This window comes from Cryptotermes secundus, unplaced genomic scaffold, assembly GCF_002891405.2.
Source record: "Cryptotermes secundus unplaced genomic scaffold, Csec_1.0 scaffold92, whole genome shotgun sequence".
In the NCBI taxonomy this organism is placed as follows: Eukaryota; Metazoa; Arthropoda; class Insecta; order Blattodea; family Kalotermitidae; genus Cryptotermes; species Cryptotermes secundus.
The window spans coordinates 2,456,336-2,481,022 of record NW_019728498.1 but is presented as its reverse complement, the minus strand read 5'-3'; the positions used below and the strand labels follow the sequence as shown (position 1 = coordinate 2,481,022).

General features: G+C 43.2%; 1 protein-coding gene across 5 annotated transcripts in view; it reads right to left on the bottom strand.

Annotated features, from left to right (window-relative positions):
* The window catches only part of LOC111865140 (zinc finger protein Elbow), a 1,021,422-nt gene that overhangs the window by 741,146 nt on the left and 255,589 nt on the right, over positions 1 to 24,687 (bottom strand). For 2 of the 5 annotated variants that reach the window (XR_002842928.2, XM_023852903.2), the window contains exon 1: positions 16,530 to 16,857. The exons of 2 other annotated variants lie outside the window; for them this stretch is intronic. The gene's annotated coding sequence lies outside the window, so the exon portion shown is untranslated. Of the gene's footprint in view, positions 1 to 16,529; positions 16,858 to 24,687 lie in introns of those variants that run through there. One more of the 5 variants, XM_033751699.1, reaches the window with a different exon arrangement.

The following is a 24,687-nucleotide window of genomic DNA, read 5'->3' as shown; positions in this document are numbered from 1 at the left end:
TGGTAATGGGGACGAGACGTGAAGCTGACCACTAATCTTCTTCTAGTCCGAGTTTAGATACCTTTTAGCTTTACATTGTCATTATAGCACTTATAACTGTGTAGGATTTGAGGTTCTGACAGCGGTGGTTATGAAGAGTTATATCTTCTGAGATGTAACTCCTTGTAATCCGTTGAAAGTGAACAGACGTTACAGCTTGCAGCTTGACGTCTGCTTCATTCTGGTTTCTTGCTTAGCTTATTCTTCGACCCTGAAGATAGAAGAGATATGTTCCTCCGAAACGTCAGTTGTCTGTCAATGGAGTGCGCGGTTTTATATTCAAAGAGATAGAATTCTTCGTACTACAATTTTGTCCGGTCATGCAGATTTTAGTTCCTTTAGGCTCGCTTTCAGGACCATTTTACTTCAAGACTTAAGTTTACGTGTAAGCGCATCTCCTGAGTTCTTTGACACAGCAGGATTAAACTTGACATGCTTCACTTCTGAAAGGCTCATATCATCATCATCATCATCATCACCACCATTATTATTATTATTATTTTTATTTTTAACTGCAAATAGGGTTTTACCCGGTTGCGGTGGTACTACAAGACACCACACACACATATAACACACATCACACAGAATAACACATCACGCTCAAACAAAACACAGGGCACAAAACTACACAAACAATATAGGACAAACTACACACAATGAACAGTGCAAATACAATTACAACTACAATTATATAAATTAATATTAATAAAGAAATAAGCATACTACACACTAAACATAACAGTAATGAAATACGAAATGTTACTTGTGTCCTTCGCTCTAATTCATCTCATGGATAACTTTACTTAGAGGCTACATAACGGTGTTAGCTACAACATAGGATTTGTTATTTATTTTATAATTCATATTAAGAGCAAATTTACTTCAAGGCCTAAGAGAACCTTTGTATGTGTCTTGATTCTGGACACATTTTGAAAATTTCCGACATGAGATACTTCTATTATATGAGCATTGACACACGCAAATTTCATTAATTTTATTTGATTTTAGGATCCGCATTGCTTAATGAGCCTCAATACATTTTTAGGCGTATATCTACAAGGTGCATGACATCGAAAACATTATTCGACTTCCTGCTGTTGCACTGTCATATACCTGATTTACACTCGATTTAGTACGTATATCATATATGTACGGACTTTACGAGTAACTGAAAGTTTTATGAACTCTTTACAGAGTTCACAATAGAAGCCGTCCTTTGGAATTTTGTAGCGTTTAAGCTAACTCATTCATGCAAGTTTTTTTTTCCTTGGCACTACAGCCCCAGTGGGCCTCGGCCTACCTCCATGAACTCCGTTCACTTCGGTTTTTCTAGATCTTACACGGTAGGACTCCTTGGGCGAGTGATCAGCTCGTCGCAAGGCCTCTACCTGTAGACAAACACAGAAAAATGCACACAAACATCCATGCCCTGAGTGGGATTCGAACCCACGATCCCGGCTTCCGAGCGAGCGAAGACAGTGCATGCCTTAGACCGCTCGGCTACCGTGACCGGCCACTCATGCAAGTAAATGTATATAATTTTAAATGAGGACTTTTATAACCTGTTACGAAGGAAAGAAAACAAAAATGATGAACGAAAAAGAAAAAAATCAGAACTACACAAAACAATGTATGGCTACGTTTTGCTTTCGATTTGAATGACACTGAAATGCATGCAAATGAATGCAGTGCGACTACATGGGCAAAAGTTTGCTTTAAACGATTCAATTTTAGAACAAGACTGACGTGATACGAGTATAATTTAGACGTTAGAATTAAACTGTTGTTGGTGCGTCTAACGAGTAACATATGTTCTGTATGGAAGGTACATGTTTGATTGTTTGTGCGAGCTGATGTAGGCGAGATACTGTTAGAACTGTCGAGTCAGTGTGGGGCAGCAAAGCAGTGCGGTTGCTGGGGTTAACTGCCGGTCAGCTATAGTGCTCTGACTCGAGCAATGTGCCCGAATATATTCGGATAATAAAATCCTACGGAGCAGAAGTCGTTACTATATCCTGCCAGCTGATCGAGGAAACAGAAGCAGTTTCCAAAACCCTATGGATTGAAATACACTGAAAAGAATGCCAAAGTCCAGAATATCAACCAAAAATATTATAGCTCAGTCGGTATAGTTGGTACAGTTCAAAACCTGTTTAGGAACAAATACTTTTTTCTTCTTCACAGATTTCAGATTATTTCTGGGACCCACCCAGACTCCTATTCAATGGATACCGGGGGCGTTTTCTCCTGCAGTAAACCGGGCAGAACATGATGGTAACCATGCATCTCTGTCTAGTGCTAAAGTTTAAGAATGCGTGCAGCTTCTACATAATATATAAAATTTAGTTCGTACGTCACAGGAAACGCATTACGTTAATGTTGCTTAGGGAAACAATCGCTGTTTACTGTCAGAACCATACAAAGCACGGGTGATATATACAGAACTACTAAGCTTTAAGGGGTTAATTGTTTTGGGCCCCACAGTCGTTCTGACATCGGGGGATCGAATCAGGCTCTAATGTAGAGATTTTGAAACGGTGTGAATCTTCAACCAAGCGGTTTACCAGCTGTGTGAGCAAGGACTTCAAGAAGCTGTACAGTGGAGGCCGGGTATATCAAAATTGGAACGTAGCGCCAAGAATATGGAAAGTCAGGGTAGCATACGTAGTATATATAGCATATGTAACTCTGTCCTGTGCTTAAGCATCATGTCATGAAGACATATGGGGAAGTGGTCATAAACCCGAAAGTATTAACGAAGGGCCGTCGCTATCATGTGGTTAGCATTCCAACTTCACAATCAAGAGGCCCTGGGTCTAATTCTCTGTCAGAAAATCGGCTATTTCGATTGGGATTTCGTGGCTTTCCTCAATTCCTGCAGGCAAACAGCCGGCTAATATCTGAAATTAGGCCACTACCACTTCCTTCCACATCATTTTTAATTCATTGTTTGCTACTCACTTATCATCCGGTACTGTATAGTTCACGCTACTGACAGTGACATTAAATAGGTCTAAATCGCAAATCAGCGCCGATCCCAGTGGGCACACGGTCTAAGACATGAACTGTCTCCGCTCGCTGGAACGCTGGGATCGTGGGTTAGAATCTCACTCGAAATACGGATGTCTGTGTGCCTTTATTCTGTGTGTGTGTTGTTCTGTGTGTAGGTAGAGGACTTGCGACGGGCTGATCCCCTGTCCGAGGAGCCTTACCGACTGTGCATAGGATTACGAAACTAAAAAAGCGGCCAAGGTCCAACAAAAGGACTGTAGAGCTATAGAGAGATAGATAAAAATCATAGGTAAGCAAACATATTGTGTGATGTTCTTTAAAGGTCCGTCATTAGAGGCCTGTAGGGCTGTTAGTTGCACACGAGACTATTAGTCGTCTTTATGAATATCCACTCACACTCAACTCATGTACTTTCTCATCTAATTAAGGTATTTGAAACAATGGATTGAGTTAAACAACATGGTAGACAATGTTTGCTGTCTTGTCGCTTTATATGTAGGCTTACCCGTCCGTCTTCATGGCAGGTCTAACTTACGGTGCGTGACTCAATTTCTTTAATTCAGTAGAGTGTTCTATGGTCACCTGAAAAACTTGCGTTTTATATCAAATTCCCGGCTTGCATGTTAGTTGTTTCATTACGTCTATTCCATCATTAATTCTTTCAGCGTTTTAATTATAATTATCCATTTCTCCAAGGCACGTAACTGCAAACTGATCGATTTATGTTTTGTGCGTGATATTCAGGCTTCACTACTTTAAACTAACGAAAATCTTAAGAACAGGCCTAACTGCTGTTATTTTTCCGAAAGCTCTTCGCAATATGTGATTAATTATCAAGTAAAGCCTTTTTAACTCGGTGCTTATAACGACCTGATATCCGCAGTCCTTGGTGCGATTTGTTGAACCCGACATTCACAGGGTTCCGAGATGCGACTTCACCGGAAGTACGATTTTTGCGTGTCTCCTGATCGCCATATTCATCGCCACTAATGTCTATATTTACACAAATGGCAATTCTGGAGTATATGCCTAAGCTTACGGAAACAGACTGCAATGATGCGGGGTGGATTCTAATGGCTAAGGACAGGATCCAACGGCGGAATATTTTAATCACAGATTCCATAAAATACGAGTAATTTCCTAGCCGAATGATTATCTGCATCTCAAGACGGAACTTGTTCCATAGAGAGAGACGAGTAGGGCCGGATTTGTAGTTGTGGGTGTGCAGGGACAATCAAATTGTAGAAGACCCTATCAGTAACAAAAAAGTTGGGGTATAACACTTGTCTTTTGGTGTGTTAGAGGGGACGCGGCAGGGTAGGTGGTTGAGGAACTATGCTACAACCTGGAAGGTCGCGGGTTCGAGTCCCGATGAGGTGGATTTTTTTCAATTTACCTAATCCTTCCAGCCGCACTATGGCCCTAGGGTCGACTCAGCCTCTATCAGAAATGAGTTCCAGGAATCTTCCTGGGGTTAAAGTGTGGACTGCGCGTAAGGCTGACCTCACCGCCATCTGCGAGCCGATTGTCTAGAGAAAATGTGGGAGCCTCGAAGTCTCACAACCTTATGGGTTCCCACGTCCTGTTACAGGGATAGCTTTACATTCTACATTTTTGTTTGTTTGTTACTATTTCATGTAATAACTAAAAATACAAAGTAATTTGTCGTGATTTTAGAGAAGAAAACACCTCAATAAAATCTGTGGGCTCTATTTATTCTGCGGAGGGCCCAGGGCGACCGCCCCGGACGCTCTCCACTAAACCCACCTCTATAGATGCGATATATCTAGCAAAATATAGTCTAAAAAGACAAAAACTTTAAGCTGGTGTCACCAGGATGGTATGGCTGTAATTATTTCGGTTTTTTTTTTCCGGAGGTGCTCGTTTCGAATCTCTGCCACGCCATCGAAAATCCTTACAGGTTTTCGTTGGTTTCCCTCTTCCCTTTCAGATTTGGGAATCGCCATATTTGGTTTAATGCTTCCGTGGATTTCATTCGTCAATTCAATTCAGTCACTGGCTTCGACAACAAGAAATCCGTACGTCTATTGGCAACCGAAACCAGAATTCCAGCTTTCAGGTAACTATTGCTGAGCGATTTTGTGACATTTTAATAGATTTTGTATTTAATGAAGGAACGAGTCAATTCAGCCTTGGGGAGCGTCAATAAAGGGTGCGAGTTACCTAACCCCATTTTCCACAAGGTATTAGTCCTTCCAACCGCGGCGTTTTTCAGGATAGCGAAAGCCGTCCATTATTTTGATCTTTTGTTAGTATTACTAGTTTTTTTTCCTTGTTGCGCTACAGCCCTCATTTGGGCCTAGGCCTACCTCAATGAAACTCTCCGTTTCACTTCGGTTTACTAGATCTTACACATACGGTAGGACTCCTTGGGCGAGTGATCAGCTCGTCGCAAGGCCTCTACCTGTAGACAAACACAGAAAAACGCACACAAACTTCCATGCCCTGAGTGGGATTCGAACCCACGATCCCGGCTTCCGATCGAGCGAAGACAGTGCATGCCTTAGACCGCTCGGCTACCGTGACCGGCATTACTACTTATAATACACCAAAATATTCGAATATAAAATACACACCAGAGTATCGACGGATTTGCAGAATGATCTCTCGTCCTCCAGCAAAAAAGCTGGCCAAGCACTTGCGTGTCACAGTGTTCTATTGTCGCGTTGCGATGTAAAGATTCCAGGCCTCACTTGCGTGTGTCGTAGCAAGCACCAGCTCGGATAAAATATTACAGCGATGTTGTCAAATCTTCATTTCAACTCTGAAGCGAGCAATCTCATGATATCAGTGGTAACAGAGTATAAAAGCTGCAGAAAGAAGGGTCAGGTGACAGCACGCTTTGCCAAAACATGGCTGTCGGCCAATGGTGTTTCGAGGCGGACAGCAATGGCGTCATTATCAGAAGCATACAAGGCTAAGCGCTGATGCGAGGGATCACTGAATTGCGGCGGGACTGTAGTGAGTCAGTGTAAAATGCGTTAGGGAGTTGTGATACGTGTTTCCTGACTGGTGCGCTGGCTTCATAGACCGCGTAAGCCATGTACTTGTAACAAATAATGCCAACGTACTGACTAATTATACAGAACACTCGCGAACTGTTTGAGGGACAAGAGGCGTGACAAGATCTGAATGCATGTCCTGTCAGCGACGGGAAGACTCGTGACGGGGAGGAGGACGGGTGAAGACTATGTAGAGACATGCCGCCCGCTTCGGCTCGGCTGTTACCATCTCAGCATGTGGTTGAGAGAGACAACACAGGATTGTCTTAAAGAGATGTCAGATCGGTAGGATCAAAGCAAAGTGCACTCCGCACTACCAGGCAGACAACGTCAGGACGGTGGCATATGATGACGGTACACTGTTTCATGTGTTACCAAGAGACGTAAGCCAGCTGCCACTTCTTGGATGGCGGCAATCACTGTCTCAACTTCCTGTGTCTGTCAGTGGCCAGCTGAGCAGATAACGCACTGCGAATACGTGTATTTTTATACGTAGGACTGCATGTGAAAAGTTTTTAAAGACATGTTCACGGACATGCAGCGGAGTACGCTTCAGATAGCAACAGCAAAAACAGTACAGACTCAATTCACGGCGAGCTATCCCTAGTCTAAAAAGAGAAGCAACGCCTTTAAGGTCCTGCAGAAATCCTCATGTGAAACCAGGTTAACGTTGTCATGCTTCTGTTGCAGTTTAGCTATTTTCCTCTCACTTCAGCCTCGGTCTTTCGAATGACGATTTCCGAGAAGTTTATGGTGCGTTAACGTCACGAGACTATATCAACTTCACAAATATGCTGTACGTGGTAATTAAATCTGTGATTAAGGTAAAGTTGTCCTTGTGTTTTACGTAATATTTTATGACGATATACGAGACAGTAGAGGTAATAACTTCACATATTTGTAACCTCAGCATTAGGCCGCGCCATAGCCCAAGCTGTTAGTCGCTGGCTTCCCACCGTGGCGGCCCGGGTTCGATCCCAGGTCTGGTCAAGTGGGATTTTTGGTGGACAAAGTGGCGTTGGGGCAGGTTTTATCGGAGTACTTAGGTTTCCCCTGACAATCTTCATTTCACCAAATTTTCCGTCATCATAATAACCCGGGGCAGGCTACAATAAATCAATCAATGGTCGCCGTGCCGAGTGGACCCAGTTGGACTCCACTTCCCACTAAGCGAATTAAAAAAAAAAAAAACTCAGCACTACATGCAGTGAGTAGCCACCTTCATGTACCGAGCCTTTACTTCCGGAGAAACGCCTTTTGCATATGAGGCTGGGTAGGTCCCAGGACTAGACTTGATGGGACATCATGCGTGCATGATAAATCACGAATGCATGGTCTGTTTCAATGTACTAATGTTCTGTAAGGTCCCACGGCTCTGTTTCTTTTTTCGACATGACAGTTGTCTGCATGCGAAAAGTCTTACTCACGACTCTCATAAGGCGAGAATAAAACGTGGTGTGCGTATGTGTAGTGACGAATGAGACGTAAAACATAATGAGAGTTGTAGGCTAGGACCGGACGGCCGATCACACTGGCCGCGCGGTGTAAGGCATGAACAGTCTTTGTTCACTCGAACGCTGGGATCGTGGCTTCCAATCCCACTCAAGGCATTGATGTCTGTCTGTGTGGTTATTCTGTGTTTGTGTTGTTCTGTGTGTAGGTAGAGACCTTGCGACAGACTGATCACTCGTCCAATGAGTCCTACCGAGTGCGTGAAGATTGCGAAACTCAAGAAGAGGCCAGGGCCCAACAAAGGGCTGTAGAGACATTGTTGGATGAAATGAATAAAACGGGAGAGCGGACGTTCTCAGCTTTATGATATGCAGGGGGGGAGGTCATCTTGTAGGACTTAGTAAGAGCACGAAAGCAATTGGAACAGCCGGGATTCAAACAGGACACCTTCCAGAATGAGAGTCACATACATTACCCTTGTAATGGGCCTTTGGTGTCACACAAGTCCAATGAACTATCTGGAACAACCCCTCTCATAGAACCTTATTATTAGATAGATATCTTATCTTGGCATTCATAATTCGCACTTCGTTCAGCAATTCCAAATTGTGGGTCTTGCACCCTTGCACGTCCGCCCCTGTCAATGGCATTACGCGTTAGAATGGTTATATTTTTTTCCATCAACTGTCATCCCCATAGAGGTGGCTGCTTTCCTACTGTGCTTTCAACCCCTCCTCAGTGATTTATATCATCCGGCAAGAAGAGGGGATTAGTTAGCGTACAACTGGTTAGCGATAAATCTCTTCCAATAAAGAATAGCATTCTCACAATGTATTGATGTCCGTACGTTAATTTTGCCATGCTTTATACGATGCTACCATATGGGAAGATCATGTTCAAATACACTTTTCGTAATTCAAGCCAACTATTCAACAATCCTTGGTTAACAATGATCACCAATAATCCGATGAGCAAAGAGTAAATATCATACGTCATAGTTATATTGCAGGCATTACGTCACAACAGCGACTGGGGCTTCTGTTGTCGGTCTGTTACGCTGGTAAGTGCAGGGGTAGATAAACCACGACGAACTTGCGAAATTTTCTTATTTCTAATATATGTACACACTAACGGTCTTTGTCCAGGCCGCGCCATAGCTCAAGCGGTTAGTCGCTGGCTTCTCATCGCGGGGACCCGGGTTCAATCCCGGGTCTGGTCAAGTGGGATTTGTGGCGGTCAAAGTGTCGCTGGGGCCGGTTTTCTCCTAGTACTTCAGTTTCCCCTGCCAATCTTCATTCCACCAATTGCTTCACAATCACCCTCACCTATCATCTGGGGCTGGTACAATAGGCCAGAAGTGGCCGCAGTACAAGGGACTTAGTCCCACCCCACTAGCATTAAAGAAACAGTCTTTGTACTTGAAGGAGCAGAGGTAGCTCAGTCGGTTTAGCGAATAGACTACTAACAGAACGGCCGGGGTTCCATTCCCGGTAAGGGCAAGAGATTTTTCTCTACGTCACAGCGTTCAGACTGGCTCCTGGGTCACAACCTCGTACTCAACAAGTATTGGGGTGCTCTTTTTCGTGGGGCGTGAATCTGTTCACTCACCTCCTTCTAGTGCCGAGGTCAAAATCGATGGAACCATTCCTCCATTCCCACATACGTCTTCATAGCGTGGTGCTTAACTGGTTAATTATGCACAGTGAAATTTTCATTACATTTTATGTGAATGTATTTTCTGACTATATACCTGTAGAATGTGTTCTCTTTCCTTGTTTCGCTTTACCCCCGGTGCAACCCAGTATGTTCAACACGCACACAATGCTAATATAATTACAAATAAACTGTGCAATTTATTTAAGATAATGAAATAAAGTATTCCTCTTTTAAGGCATATTATGTTTGGTGTATTCCTATTAGACGTTTCAAAATCAGGTGACAAAGTAATTCCATGAGCATAAAGAAGAGCCTCGGGAAGTCTGATTCTCTCTCGTTTCCTCTCTGTGCAAGTAAGACCTAGCGCACACATGCAATTTTNGATTTAACAAGTTTTGAAATGAACTTACAGTTTGCTCCTTGAGGGGAAGTAAAATAAGAAGCGAAATGCTCCCTAATATTAATTCCCGATAAATTTCCGCGAACTCCGTAAGGAGGAATACTTTCAAGTGGGCACTCATACACTGTATCCATAAAGTGAATACGGTCTTTCTGCCGGACGTAATTATGCAGCACGCAACAGGCTTTTTTTTTCTTGCAAATTTACAATCTACTCCATAGTAGCAGCATGAGTAATTAGTAAATGGTTTAAAATTCGGAGGCTTGTGACGGGTACCATTCAGTAATGGTTCTCCGTATGGTTACACTTCATCGAGAAGGTCTTCTGGCCAGATTTTTTTCAGTCTTCTGTTTTCTAAGGGTTGAGTGAATAGGTCACTTATGAGCTGGTTTACATGCTGTTGTTCGGTCTTTGTATCTGTTTATGTTTGACTTGATTTCATCTTGTATTAATGGTACAACAGGCTTTTACTACAGAATCACAAAATTCTACTCCAACTCCAACTATCGGCCAACTAAAAATTGTATGTGTGCGCACGTCCCTCGACAGTCGTTGGGCCTCAACGATCGTGCACAACTATCGGCCAACTATCGGCCAACTAAAAATTGCATGTGTGCGCTAGGCCTAAGAGAGACGTTTTCCCCGAAACCAGCCTGTAAAATTGCTACTTTGTCCACCACAAATCCCATATGACATGGGATGGAACCGAGCCGCCCAGGTGGAAACCTGGCGAATACCCCTCTGAGCTATGGCACACCCTCGAATACTGAGCAACTACAAGCGGCCCGGACACTCTTGCGTTCATGACAGCGGCGTTAGACAGAGGTCAGTTTCTGTGCTCCATTATCTCCGCGAAAAATGTCTGGATACACATTTGCAGTTTAAAGACAAGTTCCAGATTTTTGGAAGTGATGGAAGAGATAAAAATATCTACGACTCTACATGGATTCAAACCCCTCCAGCTGTTTTCTGTGTAGACTGTAGAGACAGGCCAATTCTGAAATGCAGAATTTATGAATAGCTGATAAATGAGACCATGGTGTGCCGATTAAACATAAAGCCACACATACTGGTTACCCTTCAGGCTGCAACGCACATGGCAGGGTAGCCATTACGAAACATTACTGTAGCTGCATGTTTATTAACCATTGATGCATCTATAAGTCGTTTGTGTCCATGCAGTATATGACGATCATAAATTACGCCCGTGAAAGGATGGAAGGACGTACAGACATGTGGTTTGCAATGCGGTGAGATAAAAAGCATTACATACAGCGGGACTTCCCCGTTAGTGACGTAGGAAAGTACAACGAAACACGTGGCACCAAGCACGAAAAAAGACGCGTAATTACTGCGATAAGGGAAAGCTGTGTTTCAACACCGACACACATAACAGCAGACTGCCCTTGCGGGGTACGGATATGCAGGCGTGTAATACATCGAACTCGGAGACCGCCTATGCTACGTACTATATTCTTGCTACACCTATATTTTAAGTTGAATTCTGTATAAAAGATAACACAATACAGGCAAACTGCATAATTTGAATGTGTCTAGTTGTATCTCTATAATCATGTAATTTACTGCGCCTCTATTTTTTTATTGCTAGTGGGGTGGGAATAAGTCTCTTGTACTGCGGCCATTTCTCGCCTATTGTACCAGCCCCAGATGATAGGTGAGGGTGATTGTGGAGCAATTGGTGGAATGAAGATTGGCAGGGGAAACCGAAGTACTCGGAGAAAACCTGCCCCAGCGCCACTTTGTCCACCACAAATCCCACTTGACGAGTCCCGGGATCGAACCCGGACCGCCGCAGTGGAAAGCCAGCGACTAACCGCTTGGGCTATGGCTAGATCTCCATCTATACTAACTTACATGTCTAACGCAGGCCGTGCCACAGCTCAGACAGTCGACCGTTTCCTACCGTAACGGCTCGGGTTCGAGCTCAGGCCAGCTCATGTGGGATTTATGGAGGACAAAGTGGCATTGGGGCAGGTTTTCTCCGAGTGCTTCGGTTTCCCCTGCCAATTCTCATTCTACCGACTTCTACACATTCATCATCTACCATCCGGGGCTGGTACAGTAGACCAATTAATGACCGACGTGCCATGTGGACTCAGTCTCACCCCACCCCAAGAAAGTTAACTATATACGTCTAAAGCAATGCTTCTAAACCGCCGGGCCGCGGCCCAGTACTGGGCTCTGGCATCAATTATACTGGGACGCGAGAGGCAATTCTGGAATTTGTCATTTTCATTTTCTAAGCATTTTTCATGAATAAATATTTTATGGTGGAAATATTCTGAGGAGAATAATATTTGTGTCGAGAAGCTCAGACACAGAACAGCTAAATCTGTGTAGCAAATGTCGACAATGCTTCGTTACCGCGGGAACATCTTTGCCGAGTTGTTACCTACAGGCAGACCCACAGACACAAGCGTTCAACAATTGTACTGTTGTTGCATGTATTCGTTGCCATGGGAACGTGATTATCGAGCCTTTGCCTAGGAATGAAAGCAAGGATACACTTTACCGAGTGTTTGCCTAGAAACGATAAAGGGGAGGCATACAGACACACATAATGATGCGTGGGATTTACGAAGTACGCTGTTGAGATTGGCTCAGATGCCATGATGTAAATACCAAGCTTTATAAAGACAGGTTCAGAAGTTAATATGGGGGGGGGGAAGTTCGCAGAGATACAGACATACAGGCACGAAAAGGCATGGATGTCGCATAAGTCTACTTGAATTTTTTCAAAATAATGACAGCAGGCTAAAAGAAATATACGGACTAAAGCCATGAAAAAATATTTACTATAAGGAAAAAAAAAGTTTTTTCTGTGCTTAATTACTTAAGCACTATGCCATGCGGACATATGGGAGAGTGAAGGTATAGCTCCACCTTTCCTGACGTCGGCAATGGNAGGGGGGGGGGGGGAATGGTCAGCCTCACGCTCCGGCCGCTATACCTTTAGAGCAAGAGCTTCCGGTACCCACTGGATGGGCCCCAGCGCCGGTCTGGACACTGTGGTGAAGAGACAAATCTCTTGCACCTGCCGGAAATCAAACCCTGGTCGCCCAGTACGTAGCCCGTCGCTATACCGACTGAGCTATCCCGGTTCCAAATGTTTACTATATTTCACTGAAACTGAAGCTAGACATAATGTAAGAAAAAAAAGATTTAGAGGAATAATGTATGAACAATGCTGATCATTATTAGGGAGAACTAGAAGAAAAGCGAAAGTAGAAGTATTGTGGCATATAGATCCGTTGCTAGGCAACGACCACGAAATAACCAACTACACAACAGTTGCTGCTAAGTAATGGTTCTGCAAACAACGACCGTTGCTAAGCAATTGCTGAGTAGCGATCAAGTGGGAACACAAACACAACAATTGCACAGCAATATAGTAATGGCGTTCTCTTTGCGGTCCGTGCTGAGATGTTATAAGCTAAACAATTTAGTGGACTGATCATATTTTACTGGAAAAGGAAGGCATTCCTCATAACAATGCATAGATATACGCTATATGTGCGATACGTGGACTTTACAAAGGCGAAGCCTATTCATAAGGAACAAAACCATCCTCTCGTCAGAGAATATAATTACATAATGACTATGACTGCAAGGGTTCATTTGCAGAAAAAGACATCTGTGGTCGTGAAACTCAAGGGACTTGGTGCCAAGACGAACTGATTGGCGGTAAACCGACAGTCGTAAAGTAATTCTGACTTTGACTCTGGCAGAGTCAGTCAGTGGAGTTAGTAGGACAGTAAAATCTCTTAGAATATCAGACAATGGACAACATAAAGAAGCGGCAATCATGAGCATTACGGAAGACGTTTTTGTACCGGGTGCGTTCTTGTGTTCGAAATGTGACAGCACTGTTGATGTTCACTGAGTGTGGGACTATATAATTGTTTTTGTTACAGAAGAATGGCATTGGGATAACCCTACTGGAATAAGAAATCGAATGCAGCAGCCTGACATCAACATGAGAGCAACAGATCCCTGGAGTCAGCAGAAGTGAAGGGATGGATATTAATGCTTTGCCATTTCCTATACTTCCTGTGGTTACAAGCAGCTAAGAGTGATCGGTAGATGTAGCACGGGTTGAAAGGGAGCCAATTTCATCCGGTTTCCTGAAGTTCCTTGCACGTAGAGGGCACTAAAAATGTGTAATTCACCATCTTTTAAGAAAGAAAGAAACAAGACACAGGATTCAGCAAATTATGTAGTCTACACGGCTTTGCCGGTGTGGAGCACTAAGCGGGAAGGCAGTCCCCTGTATGGTTATTCCATCTGTGTCCAAAGAGGGCAACAATTCGTCAGATATGCCATGTCTTTAACGGTCCATCATGTCAATTGATTGAAAACACCTTTCAGCTACCCACGACCTTTAATATAAGCAGGTGTGGAAATCAGTGTTTACATATGTGATAGAACGATTTTTGCGTAGTTAATATTGTGGCGTATTTGCTTCATGCACGAACGGTTGAGCCACAGAAACTGCCGTTGCTAAGTAATGCACGCACACAACAATGGAACGAGGTTATGAAACCCGCTTCTAGACAATGGCTCGGTAAACACACTTCCGCGCAGGAGCAATGACGTCACACCCCAACAGTGCTTCGCTATCACGTGTTTTCTGTGTGGTCTGCTCTACTCATCGCGGCTATATAACACGAGTCCACTTGCAGCTAGGAAGAGAGTTTTAGTTGAATTCCGAGGATCCAGGGTGATAGAACAAAAAATGGTAAGAAAATTTCATAATGATTTGAAGTGCTATATTCTATGTTGAGATGTGCTGGGGCGAGCTTTCTCCGGTTCTACTTCGGTTTCCCTTGCCAATCTTCATTCCATCAAATTCTCCGTCATCAAAATCACCCAGGGCAGGTACAATAGGCCACTCAGTGGCCGCCGTGCCGAGTGGACCCAGTTGGACTCCACCCCCCACCAAAAGAATTTAAAAAAGAAATCTGTGTTGAGATCCGCTGCCAGGAGACGACTAGTGGAAACAGAATCCTAGTGCGTATGTCACGGTGAACTGTAAATTGTGTAAATCAGCGATAACGCTGTTAATTATAATTAGGAGAGATTGTAACCGAAATGCCAATAAATCCAATCATTTGATTTAGAACCCGTTATTTTCGCCACGCGTCCCCCCCTACACGTGACAATATGGTCATAGGACAGTTATGACTCTAACACGATACAAAATTTGTAGGGCAACTAAGGAACAAGTATTGTGTCTTGTTTAGACAATACTCATAATCTTGAAAAGTTTATATCTAATCATGAAACACAGTGGGGGGGGGGGGCTCTTGGGCTACCGAGAGATCCCGTGAGATTAGCCATAAAAATCTTAAAACAACAGAGAAACAGAAAGGAAGGCATACGAATTATCAAGATGAAGTATTTTATTCCCTCGTGGTACAGAAAACGAGACGACCGTACTACACTATGTTTGTGTCTCAAAAATAAGAACAGGGTACGAAGATCAGAGGCGTCTGTTCCCTCATCAAGACACAGGCATGCTAAATTGCAAGCTCGGCATTGTTAAGGGGGCCCATACACGTACGAGTCTGGCTCGGCGAGGAGCCGGGTTCGGATTAATTTCACCACACACGTATGAGCGTGGCAACCCACACACGGACGAGTCTGGCTCATTGGAACTCGAGCCGAGTCGGACTCGAGAGCCAGACTTGTATGTGTAGGGACCCCTTAACACAAAACTACTGACATGCTACAGATTTGTTATTGAATGTACGTGACATCGTTTCGGGTGAGTGGTTGGCGCTACAGGTCCTTGTCCTGGAGGCTAGCTACCCTATAGTTAGTTTAAACTCCCTCAGTTCTTCCAGGAAAATTCTGTCTCATAATTCTGAAACTTATTTTGAAGATGAAGTCTTCTTCAAATATTTATGTGTACTTTATTTCTTCTGCTCATTCCATAACATGTTTGTACACTAAAGTAAAACGAAGAAAATTTTGCTTATCAAGACAGTCGCCTATTTGGCCCTAATTTCTTAAACTCTGGGGATGTGCAAAGCCGCCGACAAGCAATCCCATCCAGAGATTCCAATCAAAAACACTAAGAGCAATTGCAGACGCGCCACGGTATGTGAGCAACCTCACACTCCACAACGACCTAAAGATACCCTTCGTCAAAAATGAAATACTAAGAATGGCTGAAAGGTACAATATCCAAACTATAAACCATGACAACGAATTAATAGAACTATACACAAACGGTCCAGTGACAAGAAGACTCAACAGAACTTGGCCCCAAGACACCACCAATCAATAAAATAGACATGTAGGAGAAACATTACTGGATGTTNCTTGGCCCCAAGACACCACCAATCAATAAAATAGACATGTAGGAGAAACATCACTGGATATTTCCCTTGCAAGCTAACGAACTACAACACATTTACTTAATACTCTAAAATGATGTAGATTGTAAATAAGCATAATAAAAAAACGACAGTCACAAATTTTTATCTTTACATTCTTCTTCTCTCGTCATTCTCAACTTCATATACACCTGTCCTTCATGTCTTAATTCAACCAACCAAAACAACGGAATTCATGCGAAATCGATGAGTGGATAATACCAACAAAATCTCTAAAAATTTATGTAATTGCATACTAGCCGGTCACGGTAGCCGAGCGGTCTAAGGCATGCACTGTCTTCGCTCGCTTGGAAACCGGGATCGTGGGTTCGAATCCCACTCAGGGCATGGATGTTTAGTTTGTGTGTGTGCGTTTTTCTGCGTTTGTGTACAGGTAGAGGCCTTGCGGCGAGCTGATCACCCGCCCAAGGAGTCCTACCGTATGTGTAAGATCTAGAAAAACCGAAGTGAACGGAGAAGTTCATGGAGGTAGGCCTAGGCCCACTGGGGCTGTAGTGCCAAGGAAAAAAAAAGTTGCATACTAACCTGTTTGCATTGAATATCTGCAGCTAAATTCTGATCCATCAACGAACTGCCGAAACTTATGCATATAGCATTTTTCCTGACGGATAATACCTGTAGTGATGTTTCACTAATTTTAATTAATGTAACAGTCTTACCACTTACTTAATCCGGCTACTGTACATGTTACAGGCTATTTACTTCCCTAAATACATAATGCACAGCCATTAAAATCGATCTGAACATCACAAATGCAACGTACAATCAAGTGAACGCACCGCCCCGAACAGCTTAACAAACCTATTGCAACTGTGCCCAGCTACTCGTATTAGAAATGCACTGTTTCGTGGAGACAGGTCAGATGGCATCAGTGTACTGTGTGCGCACGTTGACCCAAGTTACTGAAGAATATCGTCACTGTTTCTGACGTAGCAGGTCAAATATTCGTTTGATGCCGACTTGAAAGAAAACCAGAGAGTCAAATGGGACAGTACGCTATCTTCAAGAAAGCTTATGACTCAGATAAGAAAGACTGTACTGCAACCTCTCTGAATATGCTAGTCTAATCCCACGAAATTAACTGGGCTAATTGAAACGTGTTTCAACGAAATCCACAGCGACATTCATGAAACATTCATGCTGTATAAATAAACTTGGAAGAGGTTTCCTTATCTTTTAAAATGCCCTCGATTGGCATTTAACACAATTGCCTACCCAGTACTGCTACTACTACTACTTTTGCTGTCGCTGTTTTGTTATTGCTAGTGGGGTGGGACTAAATCCCTTGTACTGCGGCCACTTCTGGCCTATTGTACCAGCCCCAGATGATAGGCGAGGGTGATTGTGGAGCAATTTGTACAGTGAGATTGGCAGGGGAAACCGAAGTACCCAGCGCCACTTTGTCCACCACAAACCCCACTTGACCAGACCCGGGATATCGAACCCGGGCCGCCGCGGTGGGAAGCCAGCGACTAAGCGCTTGACCTATGGCGCGGCCTGCTGTTGCTGTTACTACTGCTACTGCTGCTGCTGCTACTATTATTATTATTATTATTATTATTATTATTATTATTATTATTACTATTATTGGTCAGTTTTCTCAAAACAGGCAAGATACAAGGCTCTTTTTGTTTCGCGTTTTAGCCCAGCAGATTCTGCTGATGAAGTTGAAAAATTCTTGAAGGAGCAATTAAACTTAAGTCTGCACCACGATAGAAACAAAATTTAACATATATGAACCCTTTCATATTTCGGTCACTGAAGGTGAATGTCCTCTCTCTCTCTCTCTCTCTCTCTCTCTCTATGGCTCTACAGCCTTTCAGATCATGGACGCGTTTTCATTTTCTTAAACTATACATAATCGGTAGAACTCCTTGGACGGGGGATCAGCCCGTTGCAAGGCCACTACCTACACACAGGACAACACAAACACAGAATAAACGCACACAAATATCCATGCCTTGAGTGGAGTTCGAACTCACGATCCTAGCGTTTGAGTGGGCGAAGACGGTTCATGTCTTAGACCGTGGGGCCACTATGATCGGCAGATAAATTTCCCCTCATAAATAATTCTGACGTTTGGCCTACGGGATAACTAAATGCTCCTGATCAGATGTACTCGAGTACAGTGGGGAAACTGCTCGCCCAGTTGCTTCCTATACAGTGAGTCTAATAAACCTAAAGGTAATGATGGGTTAAATGCCTTCTTTTGCTGATGACCTGAAAGACTATCGAGCTATTAGTTCACCAAGAGACTGTTTACTTCTACAGTTAGATGCTGTTTGTACACATGAACGGTGTTCGGGAAACTTTATTAAGCCTAAAATTAGAGAGATTACAGTTATTTCTTTTACCAGGAAAACGAAGTTTTTAAACTGTCAATACAGACATTGAATGTCCTTTATATTGCGAAATTTTTGTATTAAGGATCTGGGTATAAATATTGAATATGTGCTTCATTTCCATCATGTCGATTTTCTGTTCTTGCAATGAAATATTTAGGGTTAATTCGTACACTTACGTTTTCCTTTTCGACCACAGACAGTCTTTTTTTATTCCTTGGCACTACAGCCCCAGTAGGCCTTGGCTTTCCTCCATGAACTTCTCCGTTCACTTCGGTTTTTCTAAATCTTACACATTCGGTAGGACTACTTGGGCGGGTGATCAGCTCGTCGCAAGGCCTCTACCTGCACACAAACACAGAAAAACGCACATACACAAACTAAACATCCATGCCCTGAGTGGGATCCGAACCCACGATCCCGGTTTCCAAGCGAGCGAAGACAGTACATGCCTTAGACCGCTCGGCTACCGTGACCGGCCCACAGACAGTCTACCGTATTCGCTTACTCCTTCAGCCACTGCCCTTCAGCTAGATGTGTTTCTGCTGTAAATGCAGTTTGTTAACGTGCAGATACTTTTAACAACTCATGCCTGAGTGCATAAAGCATTAACTGATCCTTGTTTCTTTTTGTCGTTTTTTACTCGTTTTTCCCGCGCTGTCTTATTGCTGTTGTCTGTATTCGTACTGACTCTGTAATTCACCACTGGCTGTTGAGTTCAACATGTAAATAAATAAATAATTGAATTGAATTATTATTTTTATTGAAGGCGAAACTGTATCCCTTACTCATATTTTACNGTTTTTCTGTGTTTGTGTACAGGTAGAGGCCTTGCGACGAGCTGATCACCCGCTCAAGGAGTCCTACCGAATGTGTAAGATCTAGAAAAAACGAAGTGAACGCAGAAGTTCATGGAGGTAGGCCTAGTCCCACTGGGGCCGTAGTGCCAAGGAGGGAAAAAATATATATTTCTTCCGGTCACTTCATATCGTTAGCATGACTACGCCAACAGAATGGTCAGTTCCTTGTTCCGTTTTTGTTTTTGTGTACGTGTATGTTTTGTTTGTCGCTTTGCTTGTGCTTGCTTCATAATTAGCCTTTGGGCTGTTGACAAGTCACGCAACTACTGTTACTTCTCTCTTTCTCTGTTTCCCATGTAACGGCCCCTTCACTGATTGCAAGTTTGTCTCTCGGCACTTCACTAGATGCGATCCCGTCTGTGCTAGAATGTCTGCGAATTTCATTTGTAAAACAATCTATAAACATGAGACCTTATCGAGCCCATGACAAAAGCATTAATTATAACGTCGACTGGCATGTCTTCCACAAGTCCAGGACCCCTGCTGAGGTACAGGCTATGCTGAACAGAAGGGTAAAGGTGGGGATGGAGGAACACTGGCTCCGGCACCAAGTTTGACGCCAAAACAGATATCAGCTGACACCGGCTATTACAGGTTTTGTCTGTATTAACGTGTGAAGCAACTTCATAATTCAACAATTCACCTAACCATAATTGTTCTTCTTAGATTTTTTTTCTTGCAGCTGTTTTAAGCTTCAGCAGTGAATACTGAGAAGTATTGTTTACTCAGAGAAATATAGTAGAAGAAAATACAATATGATATTCTTTCGTCGGCTATATTGAAACGAGAAATACATTAAGTAAAATTTAAGAACCTGTCTCACATGCGAAATGCGTGCAATTTGAGTCGTTCTCAAAACATCATCCATATCAGTCTATGGCTCTACACCCTTCGTGGACCTCTGCCGCTTTTTTTCAATTTCTTAATCCTATACGCAGTCGGTAGGACTCCTGGGGCGGAGAATCAGCCCGCCGCATGGCCGCTACCTGCACACAGACATTCAAGCCTCAAGTGGGATTCGAACCCACGATTTCAGCATTCGAGCGGGCGTAGAAGGTTCATCCCTGCCTTAGGCCGCGCGGCCACTGAGATCGGCGATTAGAATCTAGAAAAGTTTAAACAAAATGACCAGGTCGTGGGTAAGGAAACCAATTTTTTAATGTATGATAGCTCACTCGGTACAGCGACTGGCTACAGGCTGGACGTCCAAGGGCTCGGGGTTCGAATCCCGATGGGGGCAAGAATTTTCACTTCTCCATGTCGTCGAGACCGGCTCTGGGGCCTACCCAACCTTCTATCCGATGAGTATCGGGGGCTATTTCCTGGGGGTAAAGTAGCTGACCACTCACCTCAAACTAGTACCGAGGTCAAGAAAATGTGGATTTGTACTTCCACTCCCCCATACGTCTTCTTGGTGTAGTGCTTAATTAGTTAAGCACAGGGACAACTTTACATTTTTTTACCTTTTACTTTCTGCATATGAAGCATCATTTTCGAGATTATGACTAACAAATACTAACCTTGTCATAACGCCCTTTAGAATTAACAGGTGCCTCACGTCAGTATTGGTTTTGCTAATTGCATGAATACAAGAAACGCCTTAGGTAGTATATTTTTTCTTGGAATGCAAAGACAGATTTAAATATAAATTCGGCTGTGCTTATAATATATTATCGGAGGCACGCGGTAGGGTAGTTAGTTGAGGCACTATGCTACAAGCCGGAAGGTCGCAGGTTCGAGTCCCGATGAGGTGGACTTTTTCAATTGACCTATTCCTTCCAGCCGCACTATGGCCCTGGGGTCGACTCAGTCTCTAACAGAAATCAGTACCAGGAAGATTCCCGAGGGATAAAGGGCGACAGGCGCGTAAGGCTGACAACCTTACCACCGTCTGTGAGCCGACTGTCTATAAAATGTGGAAGCCTCGACGTCTCACAACCCTATGGGCCTTCACGGCCTGTTACAGGGATAGCTTCACTTTTTTATCTTTGTTATAATATATTATCATGTAATATAAATATTTATTATGAATAATACTACATTAATTTTATTATTACAAAAGGATTGAAAAATGGACATTTCATGATTGTAGCAGATATGGCGAGAGATCAACTGGACATAAAAGAAGGATCACAGTTTTCTCTACAAGGCTACTTGTGATAATTAACCGGACTCGTTAACACTTCCTTTGAGGTCTACTATCATCACAACCTTCTAAAATACTCAAATATTAACCCAAAAGCACAGCGCATGTGCCTGATATCTAAGCACGGCAGATTCCACGCAAACTGCGAGAAAACTGTTGCCTGCGAGTGGGCTCATGAGTGATTGTCCTTGGAGTCAGAGGTGGCGTGTCGTATGGGCCCACGCCAGAGCAGTTGCTCCAGATTGAGGGCGCCTCATATTTCAACCCTAGCGCAGTAAGAGGAACATCTCTTCTCTTTTCTCCTTCATCCCTTGACCCCAGCACCACGACCCTGGACCCTGGGGTCCGTTCAGAGGACAGCTGGTCCTTCGACTCCGGGGCCATAACTCACTTCTCTTAGCCGTCACCCAAGCAACCATACGACAAATTGCGGTTGTCCAGGGAGACAGCGGAGGGAAATCCGTTATAGCATTCATCTCTGGAGAGGAAGAGAGATGGACCAAAGGAAAAGAGAAGGAGGGCGTTGCAGAGAGCATTTTCTTCACTGTCAGCGACACATGTCACCACCTCCTAGCTCCCTCCAACAAGCGTTCAGTTATGTGATGATATTTCAGCTAACGTGACCAGAAACTATAGAAGCTATCATTAGTGTTGTGACAGCATTCAACTTCTCGTGAGTCGAACGTGTCTATTTCTCCATTGCTTATCCCAATTGCTAGAGAAGATGATGGGTGACAATTTTGTTTAATCGGTAATAAAACACAGTACGGTTATCGCATATTTTTTTCACCAGAACATGATTTCGATGAAGACTTACCCGTTTACAGTAAACGCAGCCCGTGTAGCCACATTGATTTGTTTGAATCCACCGGCAAATTTGCATTACTGACGAATTTCATCGTATAAATAATCAATATACTGCGTCAATAAATATGTTCTTTGCACAAAGTGAAGAAACTGAAGGCATGACGGGGAAAACGTGTCAGTCTGTCCATTCGCAAATTTCAGCTCTGGAACAACTCACGGATTTGCATGAAATTTGGTATAATCTAAACATTAGTATGTGGATAGAATTTCGCCATCTGCAGATCTAATGCAACCTTTATTTTACACGAAGCTTCATCTTCCTAACATATATCGCAAGCTACCGATATCGTCGAGGTAAGCAACTTTTACTTGAAATATGTTTCGTTGTGGATCTATACATCCACTTCCCCATAAGATTTCATGGCATAATGCTTAATTAGTTAAGCGCAGGAATGATTAACCTTCTTTTCTTTACCTTATAGTGAATACGCAACAAAACGCAAATAAATACAGTTTATGAATGCATATATTTTTATTTCCAGTGGGTACCGGTGGCTCTTTCCCCAGGGGTAAAGCGGATGGGACGTGAAGCTGACCACCCAACTCCCAACTAGTGCCGAGGTCAAGAAAACATTGACCTATGAATCCTCTCCCCCATAAGTCTTGACTGCGTAGTGCTTAAATAGTTAAGCACAGGGAGAACTTTACCTTTATATTTTTATTAATTTATAGCGTGTTTAAGGAAGCTGTCATTATCAGGATTGTGTAGCGTAAAATGACAGAATGATTAGGCTACTGAACAAAAATTGGAAAGATGTAGAAAGAAATGATGGTGGCCTAACTTGCGGTACAATCCCGGCTCTTGCCTGGAGGGACTGAGGAACACCATGAGGCATCTCAGATTCCAGCTTGATACTTTGCTCGAACACCTTTCGAATGTAAGTCACAAGCGTCGCCGTTTACGGAAGCTGGTTCGGGGTTTTTTTCTTTTTTTTATTGCAAGTGGGGTGAAACTAAGTCCCTTGTACTGCGGCCACTTCTGGCCTATTGTACCATCCCCAGATGATAGGTGAGGGTGATTGTGGAGCAATTGGTGGAATGAAGATTGGCAGGGGAAACCGAAGTACTCGGAGAAAACCTGCCCCAGCGCCAGTTTGTCCACCACAAATCCCACTTGACCAGACCCGGGATAGAACCCGGGCCGCTGCGGTGGGAAGCCAGCGACTAACCGCTTGAGCTATGGCGCGACCAAGTATGAGTCTACTTGGGTGGGTTGTGTTTTGCCGACTAACTTATCGCACCAACTGTAGACCAGACACTACACCATGCACATATTCTTAATGTTGGACGCCTGTGCTAAAACAGTTCTCACAGGATAACGTTCAGTGGTTTCCGGTTTGATGAATAAATAATCATATTACACTAAAATTTTACATCCTGCATTTCGTAGGCTGAAATTATACCAGAAAGACAGTAAACGAAACCAATCATACCTTCCTCTCTGTACCTAAAACATCTCTGAAGATATGTAATCACCAAATCATCATTTGGATCGTTAAGGCATTATTCGGTGGAGATGGTAGACTCTCTTCTGTATCACACTATAATGAATTTTCAAAATGACATTCACTTGCCCTTTTTTACATACTAATTACACACTTTCTACACTACACAACACAGTGCATATTTCAGAGAAAGTTATGATATACGACTGCAAGGATGTTATCACTGACAACTTGTGTTTCACTAGAGACGCCGTCTTATTATGACTATATTCCTGATGCAAACAAGAAATGTTAATTTCAAGGGCAGCTGCCGATTTCGTTGCGGGGAAAATGGATATCAGATAGACTTGAAAGGATTCTGACGATGGTGTATACTGTACTTCTTTTGGCTTGTTTTGGACTTCATCCATCGTCTGGTATGTAAATGACAAAAGACCACGACGTTTCGGAGACTGGATCTGTCTCCGTCTTCAGGTGGGTGGGAAGGATAAACCTACTCAGTTGGGCCCGTTAGAAAGAGCTAGTCTCAATCAGTGGTCGTGGTCTTTTGTCTTTTACATACCAGACGATGGATGAAGTCCAAAACAAGCCAAAAGAAGTAAAATGATATCACTCAACATTCTTGTAGCCCCTACAACATCCATTTCACACATCACTGTATATATTCATATGCCACAAAAAGCTAAGGTATAAAGACAAGAACATCTTCTTCAATGGAAACTTGCACTTCACGTTACACTCTGTCTTCTTGCAGGTATTTACAATAATGCAAAAAAAAAAAAAAACACGTATGTCATGGTGTCCACTAATTTACTCACACGTGTAATCTTCAGAGGTTAGGTAGCGAAAGTGCGCACTTGTAACCGTCCATTCTGACTGGAGGAGTGTTGTGTGAAAATTAAATTTTGTATTAAGTTAAGATTAACAATATTACAAACAAAGAGATCCGGCAGATAGCCAGCTCTAACACGCGGAAGGGACATAGTTCAAGTTTTGCTATGTGAACAGGAAGTAACATCTGGT